General features: G+C 43.5%; 1 protein-coding gene and 1 long non-coding RNA gene across 7 annotated transcripts in view; one reads left to right on the forward strand and one right to left on the reverse strand.

Moving 5' to 3' along the window:
• Window positions 1-14,902, forward strand: part of AUTS2 (activator of transcription and developmental regulator AUTS2) — a 1,113,014-nt gene that overhangs the window by 184,796 nt on the left and 913,316 nt on the right. The window lies entirely within an intron of this gene.
• On the reverse strand, window positions 8,390-13,208 carry LOC122234496. Its single transcript, XR_006212262.1, has 3 exons — window positions 13,130-13,208; window positions 9,554-9,670; window positions 8,390-8,898 (listed from the first exon to the last, which is right to left on the reverse strand). It is a non-coding gene; the product is annotated as an uncharacterized LOC122234496 (long non-coding RNA).

Genomic DNA, 14,902 nt, shown 5'->3' on the forward strand with positions numbered 1-14,902 from the left:
GTGTTCACGCTGGGGGGACTTAAGAGAACACGTGCTTCACCTCTTCATTCATTTCACATACGAAATAGATGACGTCCCAGTTGATTTTCTCCAAGGTCAGGGCATAATGTGGGCTCAGTTCACCTTACTATTTGCCTTTCCCTTTCGGGTGTTTTTTAAACGGTGTGTTGCTGAATCTTCACTCCTCACCTTTGCCTGCCTTCCGTTTCCCCTGGGGCACTGAAGTATTCAGTTGTAGTTCTGGGCAAAAGTGGTCTTGTGGCCTTCAGATTTTTTTCTTTTTAATTTTTTATTATGTATTCCTTCTTGTAAGAAGAATGTGATCATGCAGTGCCAATATATTTACATACTGTATTGATAGATTGTTATTATGTGTATGTAAGTTTTATATATAAATATATATATTAGAGATTTCATAAAGATGATATGAGAAATAACTAAAAATAGAAGATCTAATTGTGTCCCCCCCCTGTACCCCAGTGGATCAATTTATACTTTCCCTGGAGTGTGAACTTGTTTTGAAGACTATTGATCCCAGATCATGGCGCGTTTAGAATTTAGATTGCTAGCTTTAGAATTGCCTGTTGCTCTTGTTAAAAATACTAATTCTGGAACCTCAAGCCAGACCGGTGCTTGAATGAGACAGTGCCCCTTGTAGGACCTGGGAGTCTGCATTTTCAGCCACTTCTCCTGGTGCCCCTGAGGCCCAGCCAGTTGTAAGAACCACGTGTACTTAAGAAGGTACTTGAGCACGAGCCTTCTTACCCTCCACTAAATTGACAGAGACCCAATTAATACTTGGAAAAATCACATTGGCAATTTTCATGTGACGTAAATGAGAGAGGCTAGAGACTGTATAATCAGACATGGAATTTCTCAGAATTTGAAGGTTTTTGAGGTGGTTTTTTGATTTGTAACTCCAGGTATTTGCTGTTGTGCCTCAGTCTTTTTTTTTCCCTTTTATTAGAAACCTAAATATTATTGAGGATCTAAAGATAATGAAGAATTAGACATTTACCAAAATGCATTTAAAAGTTACTGTTTTTAATAGTTCATGTATCTGTAAATGTGCGTTTAAAAGGATATTTCAGTATCCTGGTTATTGAGCATGTACTCTCTGAAACAGTCAAGTACAATCAGTGTAAGTCACATAAACTTGTAACAGGAAATTTGTTTCTAACTGTTCACTCCAGGTCAGCATGCTCTCTGTCCTCTTGTGGGTATCAGGGTTATCTGTTCCTCTATCAGCTTTAGGAAAGCTCCTACTAAAGCTGTAGGTAGCGAGAGTGCAGACCATTTGAGAAAATGTGATAATTAAGATTCAGCAGCTGGACTGAGGCTGAATGAATAGAAATCAGAGCAGCAGGGAAAGTGAGGGGAGCAGTTGAGCCCGTGGGAGTGAGGAAGCCATAATTCTGTCTGGGATCACCACATCTATCTCTAGTGTAGAATTCCAAAGCCGCCCCTCCTCTTGGTGTCTTCTCCTGCCTTTAGATTTGGTTAGATCTCCCTAGCATCGGGCACACTGCTGGGGTGAGATTGTGCAGCTGCCTTTGCCTAGATGCTTATTCTGGTTTGGTATTTTTAGAAAATGCTCACTTCCCCGCCAGCCTTAATTCCCAGTCTTTCAGTCTTTCTGGCAGCGACTGTGCCAAAGGTCAGGGATTCCGGCAGAGTTTGATTCAGCTCTGCTCTCCTGGTAGCAGCTGGCACAGGCCGTGGGGCATAGAGGCTCTTGATGTGAATTGATTCAAGTATCGTGATTCAGAAGGCCCCACCTAATGGGGTCCCTGGCCACCTCTCCAGCCACAAACAGATCTGCTGCCCCCTCCCTGCACTGTTACTGCGGAGCTGTGTTTTTGTTTCTGAGGCTTCTCATTTGTTCATATTTCATCTGTTTGGAGTTCTTCCAACCTCCTCACCTTTTTACTTGGCTAATTCAGAAATATGTGTAAGTGACACATCTTTACCCTTCCTAAACTGCATGTTTCCATGGTCTCCTCACTTCCTCCAGAATAACTTTTATCTCAGTTTTTGGTCCTTACATATTGATTATTATCCCCCCAAATTGTCTGCTTTACCAGCACAAGAATTCGGTCATCCTGCGCATCACTGTTTCCTCATCGCTGAGCATAAGGTGTGGGCATGATAGGTTATCAATAAACATTTCGTGCCTGGATAAAGTTAAGTACCTAAGAAAACAATATATGCCAATTAATGGGGTGATTGGCAAGGATGTACTTGGCAATTCCAGTGGTGGTAATTGACATTGCTAGGGTTAACTGCTGGGTTCTGTGAGAAAGAATGATTAAAAATAAACAGAACAGAAATGGAACTTAAGAGCAAAAGCTTTTATGCGCCTGTTGATGCCTAGTGCTGGGAAAAATTTTCTGTGGTAAGTCCTTGATGGACTATCTATATACTATAAAATATATAAAATTGACGACATTACTATGCAATAAAGTATTTACTACATTATACGCAGTCTGAAAAACCTCAAAGGTGTCAATTCAAACATGCATCATGCACTCATTCATTTATTCATTTATTCACTTAACTTTTTTTTTTTTTTTTTGTATGATATGTGCCAGGCACTGTTCTAGATGCTCAGGACTCACAGTGAACAAAAACACAATAATACCTCACGGGAGGGAACATGCATTCTAGTGGTAGACATAGTCAATAAGAAAGATCAATGACTAGAATATCTAGAGTGTTAGAAGCTGGTGGATGCCATGGAGGAAAATGAAAGAGGAGAAGGGGACACACAAAGTGCTGCAGTGTGTGTGTTGGAGGTGATGGGGAGCACAATTTTAGATTCAGTGGCTAGCAAAGGAGGCACTGAGAAGACAACACTTCAGTAACCGACCGACATGGGTTGCAGAAGTGAGCAGGGTGGGTATCTGCAAGATATGAGGTGTGGAGGCCACGAAGTAGGACGTGTGCTTGGCTTTTGGAATGTACTTGTGATCCTTCATGTTTATTACATGACCAGCAGCAGCAGGTTGGGATCAAGGTGTTGTGTTTTATTAGAATCTGTAAATGTTTCCTGTCTTTGGACATTTGCTCTGGCTAAATCCTTAGCCTGAATACTTATGTTAAGGGTATTGCATTTATTTCTTCTTACAAAGTTAGTTTGATGGAAAAGGCCCTACGGAAACCTTTCTTTCCTCTTTTGTGGGTCAGAATTTGTGCTCTGTTATCTGTACTTACCCTCTAAACTCTAGACTGTGGTGGAACCACCTCTCTCAGTGCTTGTATTCCTTGAGGGCAGGGTATATTTCTTGTTTAACTAGTTTATACAGGTCTTATCACCCTGTCCCCTGCATGGGGACCTAATAACTTATTTTGGCTGATAATGCTAGGGCTTTTCTGTCTACTTCTGTCCCCCTTGATGGTTTCCTTATCTGTTCTCCTGTAACACTGCCTGTGAACTCATTTCATTACTTAATGAAATTTTATCTTATATTACTGCTTATTTTGTGCAGCCGTCTTATCTCTCCAACTAGAGAGGAACTTGCATTTTCTTTCTGAACCTTACAGTGCTAGCTCATACTGGGTGTGCTATAGCATACATCACTGATCGCTGCTGGTCAAAGTGCTTGTCTCTTCTGGGTGAATGAGCCAGTATCTTATTTTTCCAGTGTTCTCTTTTTCTGGATTATAGTCTGTATCTGGGGTTCTACTCTCCTTGGGACTTGGCCTGGATATGCCGCTGGAGGGCCCAAGGGAATGGTATAGTTACTTAAGGATAAATCCTTTGTGAATTCTTAAATAGTCCAATGCAAGGATCTTTGTATACTGGTTGTCTGCAGATTGACAGTTCTTCAGAGAATCGTCTGTTGACTGTTCATGCCATAAACATTGTAAATTAATCGCCCTTTCAAATTTCATTGACATTTTTTTTCTTGATGGTCATTTCTGATCACTCAAATAGTTGCTCATTCCAAGACAGTTACTGTATGCCTGCCTACTAAAAGCGAGTGGCAGAACGAAGTTCGGTTGTGGGTGCAGGACTGGGCAGTTTCTTGCTCCTCCTACAACAGGCAGTAATCAGATCTGTGTCTCAGCAGAATTATAAATGGCCACATTTCATGACTGTCCTTAGGAATTGCTTTGCTTGGAATACTGTCCTGTTGTTGAAACTGCTGATGTATGTACTGTGTACTGTTTTCTCTTTGGCAGTCTACTCTGAATGGCACCAGTTGGGGATAACACTTGAATAAGTGCTGCTACTTGTCACGTGTGGTGGCCCTCTGGAGGTTGTGCATGTGACTGTAAGCAGGCCATCCGGGAGCTCCCGGTCCCTACCAGTATACCACCGCTCACTGGGTTTGCTTCCTTATCATGACTTTGCGTTTCTGGAAACCTCTCCCATCCTGGTCCATGTCTGTTTCCTTTGCCCACCAAATAAAAGTCCCTCTAGTTGTTGATAGTTACAGAAAATACAACCGAAAGACTTTTTTTTTTTTTTTTTAAGTTTATTTATTTATTTTGAGAGAAAGAGCACGAGTGCACATGCGTGTGAGTCAGGGAGGGGCAGAGAGAAAGGGAGAGAGAGAATCCCAAGCAGTCTCTGCACTATCAGAGCCAGACTCAGGGCTCGATCCCGTAAACTGTGAGATCATGACCTGAGCCAAAATCAAAAGTCAAATGGTTAACTGACTGAGCCACCCAGATACCCCAACCCAAAGACTTGTAATAAAAAAAATAACCCCATCTTCCCATGCATAGTCAGTACCAGTTGTAAGCTAATTAAACTCAACAGTTCACGGGTGTCTCTGGGAAGGACTCTAACACAGAGGCACACACTCTTCTCTCTGGGGCTTGTTGACATTTTCCAGAGCTCTTTAAATTTTGTTTTCCAGTGATACCATACTAAACAGGGTAATAGGAGGGGGGAAGTTGGGACTGTTGCTGATGTATGGAGCACACCCCTCTAGTTTACTCTAGTTGGATTTTCACAAACTATAGTGGTATTGCAGCTGTCCACCATGGGGAGTCCAAGCTTTTAGACCCCATTGTGTGAAACTTCCTGTACCCTTGATGTTGAATTGGAGCTCATTATTGGCCTCTGTAGCATGTCAGAGAATTACTTCACTTGGTTCCCTGTGTGGCTCTAGAATACTGAGTGTAGGGTGGATTTGAAGGGTCACCTTTGTCCCTACACTCCCAAGAGTCACTAAAGACTTGCTATGATAGGTCTATAATGCCTTTGATGAAGAATAAAATCATACAAACTTGGGGTGTCTGGGTGGTGGCTCAGTCGGTTAAGCTTCAGACTTCACCTCAGGTCATGATCTCACGGTTCGTGGGTTTGAGCCCCGTGTCGGGCTCTGTGCTGACAGTTCAGAGCCTGGAGCCTCCTTCAGATTCTGTGTCTTCTTCTCTATCTGCCCCTCCCCCACTCACAATCCATCTCTCTCTGGTCTCTCAAAAATAAATAAATGTTAAAATTAAAAAAAAAATCATACAAACTTATTAACCCAGACTTTGCTTTATCATTCTTCTGACCTATTAGTTTTATCCCTTGCTGGGAGCCAGAATACGGGATCATGGGCTCACAGTTACATGGGTAGTAACAGACCCAGGTTGTTTTCAAGCATTGTGCAGCTTTTGTCATCACATTGCTCACATCTCAAGTTGGAGCATTTCTGGGTTCCACCTCTTTACCACAGATTTATGGTTCTCAAAGTGTGGCCCTCAGACCAATAATGTCCTTGCTCTTCACATGGGAACACGTTCGAAATGCAAAGTAAAAGAAAATTTTTTTAATGTTTGTTTATTTTTGAGAGAGAGAGAGAGACATGGCACGAGTGGGGGAGGGGTAGAGAGGGAGGGAGACACAGAATCTGAGGCAGGTTCCAGGCTCTGAGCTGTCAGCACAGAGCCCGACGCGTGGGGCTCCAACTCACAGACTGTGAGATCTTGACCTGAGGGTAAGTCCGAAGCTCAGCCCACTGAGCCACCTAGGCGCCCCTTGAAATGCAAATTTAAAGGCGCATCTTGACTTCCTGAATCCAAAATCTTTGGGGGTGGGAGGAAGCCAGGAGTCTTTGACTTTGTAAGCCTTCTCAAGATTGTGATACACACTCAAGTTTGAGAATCACTGTACATGGGGCGCCCGGGTGGCCCAGTTGGTTAAGCATCTGACTTCGGCTCAGGTCGTGATCTCATGGCTCATGAGTTCAAGTTCCACATCAGGCTCTGTGCTGACAACGCAGAGCCTGCTTTGGATCCTCTGTCCCCCTCTTTCTCCCTCTTTCTCTGCCCCTCCCCAGATGAGCTCTCACTCTCGCTCTCTCTCTCTCGCTCTCTCTCTGTCTCTCTGTCTCTCTGTCTCTCAAATATAAGCACTGAAAACAAAAAATTGCTGCACAGACAGGAGTTGCTTTCTGTTTAGTCTCTTGAGCTTGCTGCAGTTGATATATATATATTTTTAAGTTTATTTATTTTGAGAAAGAGAGTGCAAGTGGGGGACAGGCAGAGAGAGGGAGAGAGACACTGCCAGCGCAGAGCCTGATGTGGGGCTCGAACCCACAAACTGTGAGATCATGACCTGAGCTGAAATAAAAAATTGGATGCTTAACTGACTGAGCCACTTAGGCATCCCTGATATTTTAACTTTTATATGAAGGGGTAAATAATGTCTCCCTTGAACTCTTTCTTGGTGCAGTTGATTGTCAGATACAGAAGGCTGGTCAGGATGGGCTGTGACTATGTCCCAGTGTGGACCGTTCATAGCCTTAGCCCAGGGCCCTGTGGAGACTTAGGTAGCAGCCTTGGTAACAGGTAGATAAACCTGCAGATACAGTGAGCTTATGTAGCAAAACTTTCAAAACTCAACAGCTTTTTTTGTATAAGTGTTTTGCTCAATGTTGGCATTTTTAAAAAAGTTTATTTCGAGAGAGAGAGAGAGAGCACAAGCAGGTGAGAGGCAGGAAGAAGGAGAGACAGAATCCAGAGCAGGCTCTGCCCCGTTAGCACAGAGCCAATGCAGGGCTAGAACTCAGGAACCTAAGCTGAGATCAAAGTTGGGAGCTTAACTAACTGGGCCACCCAGGCACCCCTCAATGTTGGCATTTTTAAGAACATACTTCACCTATGCTCCCTACCTAGAAATTTCCTTGTGAGAACTATATTAATTTTAGACAGACTACCCTGGTGGGGGATCAGAACAAGGGGAAAAATAGATGAAAAAGCAGACTTTCCTTGTGTTGATTGCCCAGAAGAAAAAAAATTCCAATGAGGAGTGAGAGACACTTCATATTCTGAGGCAAATGCTCCCGGTAGGGTGGTGCAAGACTAGAGTACAGCTCTAAGAGAACACCAAGCAGTATGTGGACTGGACCATCTGTAGGGGAAAAGGCTATGAAAAAGACACAGAGAAGATGGAAATTCCTCTGCAAGGTTTTTGCAAACCTGTGTAGAGAAGGAACCAAGCAACGTAGAGCAGTTCACCTCAAGTTGGGAATCATCCTAAAATTGCAGTAGCAATGAACTTTCTCCTCCTGGGACAAGTGTAGGAGGCAGAGGCAAGTCTTACTTCCCTTAGGAAATGTAGATGCGATGCCCCCGGTGAGCACTAAGTTAATATTGGATGATATCAGGGACAGATACTTTTCTTTTTTCTGACCGAATCCCACCGAGGTCTTTCACCAGCTTCAGAGCCACAGAAGAAAGACAAGAAAGGACAAAATCAAAACTTTTGCTTCTTCTTAGGATATCCATTCAAAGGTTTAGGAGATGATATTGGAATGGAATACAATGATAGCTTATATTTATTGAGTGCTTCCACGTACGAAGTATTGTTCTGAGGGCTTTTCATGTGTTGAATCGTTAACTCCTTACACATTCTTATGAGCTAGGTTTGTTAGCTTCATTTAGTTGCCTTCATTCAGTTGAGGAAACTGAGGCACAGAGAGAGTGGTTAAGCAATCTGCACAAGGTCACAGGGCTCGTAAATGGGATTTAAACCCAAGCATTTTCATCGCAGAGCCCTTGCCTTTAGTTGTCATGCTCTGCTGTACTCATCCATGGGCTTTTGCTTCCTTAAGAATTATCGTAGGTTATAGCTTTTTACTACAATAAATGTGTTTGTTTATCAGACCCTTCATCATATTTGGTCCCTGGATGAGAAATCTCTGTTGCACTTCAAATCTGGAAATTTTGCATTTAAAGTTAAATTTTGCATTTGAAAACAAATATTTGTATAATATTATACTGAATGTAAAATTAAATTTTGCTTTTAAAATCAGGAAATATTTACCATGCAATATTATTATACCACTGAGTGTAAATTTTCGCTGGAAATTTAAAATATTTATTACAAGTGATGGACCAACTTGCTCCGTAATGTTTAGTTTCGTGGACTTCATGTTGTCTCCATAAAGCTTAAATGGGGTAGTGGTTGCACAGGAGTATCATGGAAATGAAGTGAGTCCTGAGTCCAATGAGCTCAAATAAGATGAACGCGATCTATTTTGTTTTTAGTAGTTTTCTTCCTTTTGACAAAGTTCATGTAAAATTGGAAACATCTGGACTCTGTCACGGTGGGTGTTTTTTTGTTGTAAATCACCAAGATTGAGATTTAAAATGCTGATTTCTAGGTATATTAGTTATGTATGGGTATGTAACAAATTACCCTCAAATTTCTCTGCTTGAAACAGCAAACATTTACTAATTATCTCATGGTTTCTATGGGTCGGGAACTCCTGGGAGGTTCTTGCTCAGGTTCTTTCACGAGATTGAGGTAAAGGTGTTGGCTGGGCCTGCTGTCATATGAATGGTTGACGAGGGCTGTAGCATCCACTTCCAAGATGGCACTCACACTTGGCTCTTGGCAGGAGGCCTTGGTTTCTCACCACATGGACCTCCAAAGGGACTTCTTGACATGACCTGTGGTTTCCCCAGAGTGAATGATTTAAAAGAGAGACAAATGATCTAATCTTGCAAGTGGAAACTGTCACGTCTGCCACATTCTATTAATCAGGAGTGAGTCACTAAGAACAGCATGCACTCAAGGGGAGGAGAATCAGGCTCCACCATGGAAGGGAGGAGAATTAAAGGGTTTGTGGACATAGTTTAATCACCATACTCGGCCTGACTCTACACCTACTAAGTCAGACTCTCTGGGTGTGGTAATTTGCATTTTAACACATTCCCCCAGATAATTTCTACGCACACTTAAAATAGAGAATCACTGGGTGTTCAGGTGATATTTGCTGAATGATTCAATCTGGAAGTAAATGCATACTATAATGCACTCTCCCGGTTTATTTAAGAAGCCAGAACTGCTTTTCACATATTTAGTGTTCCAAATGTTTAAGGTTTATGCTTAGGCACTAAATCAGGTGCTAACTAGAAAATACGGTAAACTGTTTCCATAGGTTTCACTTTATCTGGTTGGCCCCTTAGCTCTTGGTGCTCATCTGGCCACGTGAGCCCCACTCTGATTTAGCCTATGGAGTCTGAGCAGCTATATAGTTAGACCTCAGTTATACAGATAGCCAAAAAAGGAACTTAAGCTCACAGTTAGGAAGAAATTAAGTACCTGGCTGGCAGGGCAAGGTGAAAGGATATCCTGAGGTTTTTGTCTCCAGATCAAGGGTGAGCTGGGCAATGTCTGATGATCCTGTGTGGCTTGTTGGCTTCTGCACCTGTGTGCTTTCTGTCAGGAGAGATGAGGGATACGAAACCAGGAGCTTGCAGAGAACAGTCAGGGGGCTCTGGAACCCTTCTGACCTCGACATCACTCCTTGCTGGGCAGTCAGGCCCCCCCCCCTCCCCTTCTCCATCAGAGCCAGCACTCTCTTGCCTTCCCATCAACATTAGGTCTTAATCCTCAGAATCCTTGATTCCAAGGAATGCAGTTGGTTATTTCAGAGTGGAGGGTGCACATCATGGAAGTACATAACTCCTCTTCAGAGGCACCAACTACCCACCTACTTCCCTCCCTGCCCCGAAGAGAGAAGGCAGATATATACAGACGCTCCCAGCCTGGGTCTCACATTTCATCAGGAATTCCTCAATTAGCAGAAGTACGCAATTAGGGGATGGAAACCCCAGAGAGGATGTCACACAACACTGGCAGTGATAGAGGCCTTTTCTCTGTGAGAGAACATTGCACCCAGAGTCTGTGACCATAAACTGGAACAGCCATATGACAGAGCTGACATGCCCCGATAGGTACAACAGATTGTTCTGCTTGTAACCAATCAATACCGCAATTAACAAATATTTATTGAACACCTAGGAGGCGCGGTGGTTCACATGGCCCTCATCAGCTATTTCTTAGAGTCATGCAAAGCCTCCTAACTCCTCTGTCTTCAGGCTTGCCCTGGCCCCAATAAAATCAATTCTGTACATTGAAAACAGTGGATTTTCCTAAAATCTACAAACTTGACCAGGTCACTAACCTACTTAAAATGCTCAGGTTGATGATCAGCATCCAGATAAAGTCTGCACTCCCCAGCAGGACTGAAGAGGTGAATCATAATCTGACCCCTGCCTGACTCTGCTTCCCTTTGGCTGCTGCTTCACACATTCCCCACACCGCATGCCCCCAGCATGCTGGCCTCTCTGATGCCACAGAAGAGTGGGTGAGGGCACTGGCATCAGAACACAGTAGGCTTTGATTCATGTCTCAGTTCTATGACTTGCTAATTGTGTCCTCTTGGGCAAATTACTGGACATTTCCAAGCCTCGGTTTTCTTATCTGCAAAAAGAAGCTACTAGCCTCACATGATTCTTATGAAGATTAACTGTGATAAAATTTCAAATGCTTAGTGCAGTGCCTGGCCCATAATTAGGACTGAATAGCTATTACTGTTACAGTTATTAACGATGTATGGAAAGCCCCTGGCACATAGTAGCTGTTGAGTAAAGGAGAGATTCTTTCCTCCCTGAGCCCTAGTCTCTTTGAGAGGACTAATCACAAGAAGCTGTCACTCAGAGTGAGTTGTCGTAAGAATGGCATTGATGAAGATGAAGAAGAGTTTTGAGAGACATAGAGGAAGAAGGTGGGGGTTACCTTTAAAAAGGTTTTGTGTTTGGGGCGCCTGGGTGGCTCAGTTGGTTAGGCGTCCGACTTCGGCTCAGGTCATGATCTCACAGTTTGTGAGTTCCAGCCCCGCATTGGGCTCTGTGCTGACAGCAGAGCCTGGAGCCTGCTTCAGATTCTGTGTGTTCCTCTCTCTCTCTCTGCCTCACCCCTGCTCGTGCTCTGTCTGTCTGTCTCTCTCTCTCGCTCTCAAAAACAAATAAACATTAAAAAATTAAAAAAAATAAAAAGGTTTTGTGTTTGCATTTGATCTTTCCTCTATTAGAACATGACTAGTAGCATCCTTCCTTGGCGGGGGGTGGGGGGGAATGCGGTTACAGGGAAAAATGGCTGTGGTCTGAGATTCAGAAGAAACTGACAATCTGACCTTGGTCAAGCCACTGCTTTCTGAGCCTCTGTTAGTTCACTTGTAAAATAGGTTTGTCTAGAGTTAACTTAGGTAACTTTTTGAGGACCAGACAGCATACTCTGGAATAAGGTGACAGTATTATGCTGTCAATCCCAAAACTCAGAGCATGTTTAAAAAAACATCTCTCAAAGCAAGATTTTTATATTTACATATAATTGATGCCGAAGCGTACATTTATCCCCCAGAGGTGGAGGTGGCGCACAGGTTAGAGTCACATGTCCTCTTTCCCTCACACCTTCTGCATCTCTTATCTGAGAATAGCTCAAGTAGTTCTCTGGCTAGTGTTTTCACTCCACACCACTCTCCACACTGTGAGTTATTTCCATAAAAGAAATCTTACAGGCCTCATGGGAAGAATATTTAAGCATGGACTCATGGATTCGGGAAGAATGGATTGAACTCTAGAACAGATTAAAACTCGACCTAATACCCAGTTTTCCCATCTGTGATCTGGGACTCATACTAGCCACCCTCTTGCATCACTGTGAGGTGTAAGAGGCACCTGTGGATACCTAAGATGTGTCTGTCATGTAATTGACACGTAATAGCCCTGTGTTTTCTTACTTGGGCACCTGAAATGGTTCCCTAGTGTCCTCTGAATATCCAAACCCAAAGTCTTCAGTCAAGGAGGGGCCATCACAGACTGGCTCCAAGCCTTCCCCTTTCTGATCTTATTTGTACCCCGGTATACCTCTAAGCTCCCCTTACCCAGACTCAAAGCCCTTCTGGTGATTTTTTTCAGTTACTTATTGCCTTACCTTTTCTCTCTCCTGTGCCTGTGGCCCTGCTGTTCCTGCTATCTTAATACCTTTCCCAGGCCTATGGGACTTGAAGGTCCTATTCACGTTATAGCCTTTCCCACAACCACCCCTCCCCACCAGGTGGGATCAGTCTTTCATTCTCTGTTCTCCCAATGTATGTTGTTTTACTCGTATTATAGCTCTTATCACAGTCTGCCTTGTAGCATAGTCATTTCTATGTGTTTTCCCCTCTGGATTCAGAGCCCCTGGAGGGCAAAGACTGTTGTTTCATTTTACGCTGTATTTTCCCACCCCCACAGCACCTGGTGCAGTAGGGGTTTAGCGAATACTGCTTGAATCAATGCATGAATGAAATTGTCTTTCCTAGTCCTGTTTGCAATGCTGTAATGCAGACGAGGTGAGTGTAGAATTTTGGCTTAGTGGATTTAGTTTAGCATAGGAAAGGAGTTTTCCAAGAAGCAGTACTGGCTTTGAAAACAGAAATTGCCTTTAATCTTGTGGAAAACACATGCCAGCCCTCTCCATAATAGTCTCAATTACAGGAGAGCATCATGTTACTGTAAAAACACAAATAAATAAACCCATGACAATACTGTGTTTGGGAGATAAAACCACATAAAAGCCATCTTTCCCCAACCCTCCAGCATGATAATTAAGGTCTTTCTGGAAAAAAAAAAACAAACAAACACACAAACCAAAACATACCAGCATAGAACAAGTGGTATTAGGCTTAAAAACACTTCTTATACTTGGCAAGGTGGGAGAAGGGGGCTCCATTTTTTTGTTCAGCACAGACACACAGGTTCCTCCCAGCTTTTTCCAAACCTGATGCTGTATGGATTGAATTGCATGATAAATTTGGGTAATAGGGTTGTCAAATTTGGATGGTGAGAGTACCTGGAGGGCAAAGAGGGTCACCCGGAAGGTGGTGCTGTAAAATTTATCCATTTGCCATGCTTTGTCTCAACATTTTGTATCTTTCTAAGCGCTGGATCTCCATTGGCTCAAGGATGCCGTCAGTGAGCCTATTTCTATGGGCTCCAACTTTCAACTGGATTTCATTTACGGATGCCGTCTGAATGTTTCCTTGGTTCTTTTTAACTCTGTGGTTCTGGATCCAGGTTCTTCTGAGGGTGGAGTAGGAATGATTTTGTCAGCCACAGAGTGCTAAAACCAGACTGAACAGAGCCCAGACGCTTCTCACCTCCACTGCCATCATCTTTCACCTGGATTGCCTCCGTGGCCTCCCAGCTGATCTCTGCAGAGTGTTCTTCAAGCGGTCAGAGTGGCCCTTTTAACATGAACTTGAGATCATATCACTTCTCAGTTCAGAGTCCTCCAGCTAGTCTCCCGTTCCACTAAGAATGCAATTCAGACGCTGTAGTTACTGTGGCCTCCACGATACTGCATGGTCTGGAGCCTCCCAGCTCGTCTCCTGCTGTCCCCTCCCATTAATCCTCTCTGACCCTTGAGCTTGCTTGCTGTTCTTAAACCAAGCCAAACGTTCTCATTCTCAGAGAATTTGCGTTATTGTTCTCTTAGCTTGCAACATTCTGTTGGAACATTCCCAGATGTCCATGTGGCTCATGCCCTCTGCTATGTGTCACCTTTTTGGGGAGGTCCTGTTCACCTGTGTCTCTGATGCTAGACCAATGGCTGCCATATGGCACGCACTTAGGACATCATTAGAAAGCATGAGAAAGCACTGGCCAGTGAGTCTGGCAGACTTGGAGGGCGAGTGTGGTCTGCAGGGATGGTGGCTCAGGCGTCAGATGTCTGGTCAGGCTGGATTGCCCCATCCTTCTCCATTTGGTAGGTGTTCCACCTTGGGAAAATTATTTACCTTTCCCACTAGATGAATGAGACTATGCCTACTGTGTGGGATTATTATGAGGAGTAAGTCAGATGATGTTTGTAAGTGACCTGGCATTGTGTCAGGTGAACATGTTGGAGGCTTCCTAATTACTTATTCTTACACATTCTACTTTCCAGTTGTGGAGGCATGTTACATGGGGCAGGGGGAGTGTCTAAAAATGGTATGTAATTCTCATGTACCTGTGAGTAGCTGTGAATATATTTAAAGCACCTAGCCTTGTGCTTGACATATGCTAGGTCTGAATAAATGTCCAGGCCTTCCTGCTTTTAATTATCAGACTTAGATACTGCTGAAACTCAAGGTGTCAGCTGGGGCAGCTCTGTGGGCACGTAGGGATTTTGGTAAACAGAAAAAGGGACAAGTCAGCAGCTGGGCTCGGGGCGGTTCACAGTCCTGCTTGTGGTTCAACAGGGACTGCATTTATGAAAATGGCAATTGAGTCCAGGCAATTGAGACTTTGGGCTGTGCCAGCAAGTGTGGTATTTCCATTTACATCCTCAGAGTAAGTACAATTTCACCATTATTCCATTGAGGCTCTCCTTGCCAAGAAAAACCCATTGTAAATTTCTGGTTTAAAGATTCTGCAGTTTTAGGGAGTCGTACTTTTTGTTGCTTTAACATTTTCTTGGCACCATACATTCGAAGCCCCACTGGTCTACCTTGTAAATACTATACAAATGTTGTGAAAAGCTGAACCACGTCATTTGTTTTCCTAAGTTCCTTATAGGAAATGGTGATGTTCCTGCCCCTGCCAGCTACTTCTCCTGGGTTTCTGCTCAGGCAGTTTGGAGTGA

Source organism: Panthera tigris, chromosome E3 (genome assembly GCF_018350195.1).
Source record: "Panthera tigris isolate Pti1 chromosome E3, P.tigris_Pti1_mat1.1, whole genome shotgun sequence".
Classification (NCBI taxonomy): domain Eukaryota; kingdom Metazoa; phylum Chordata; class Mammalia; order Carnivora; family Felidae; genus Panthera; species Panthera tigris.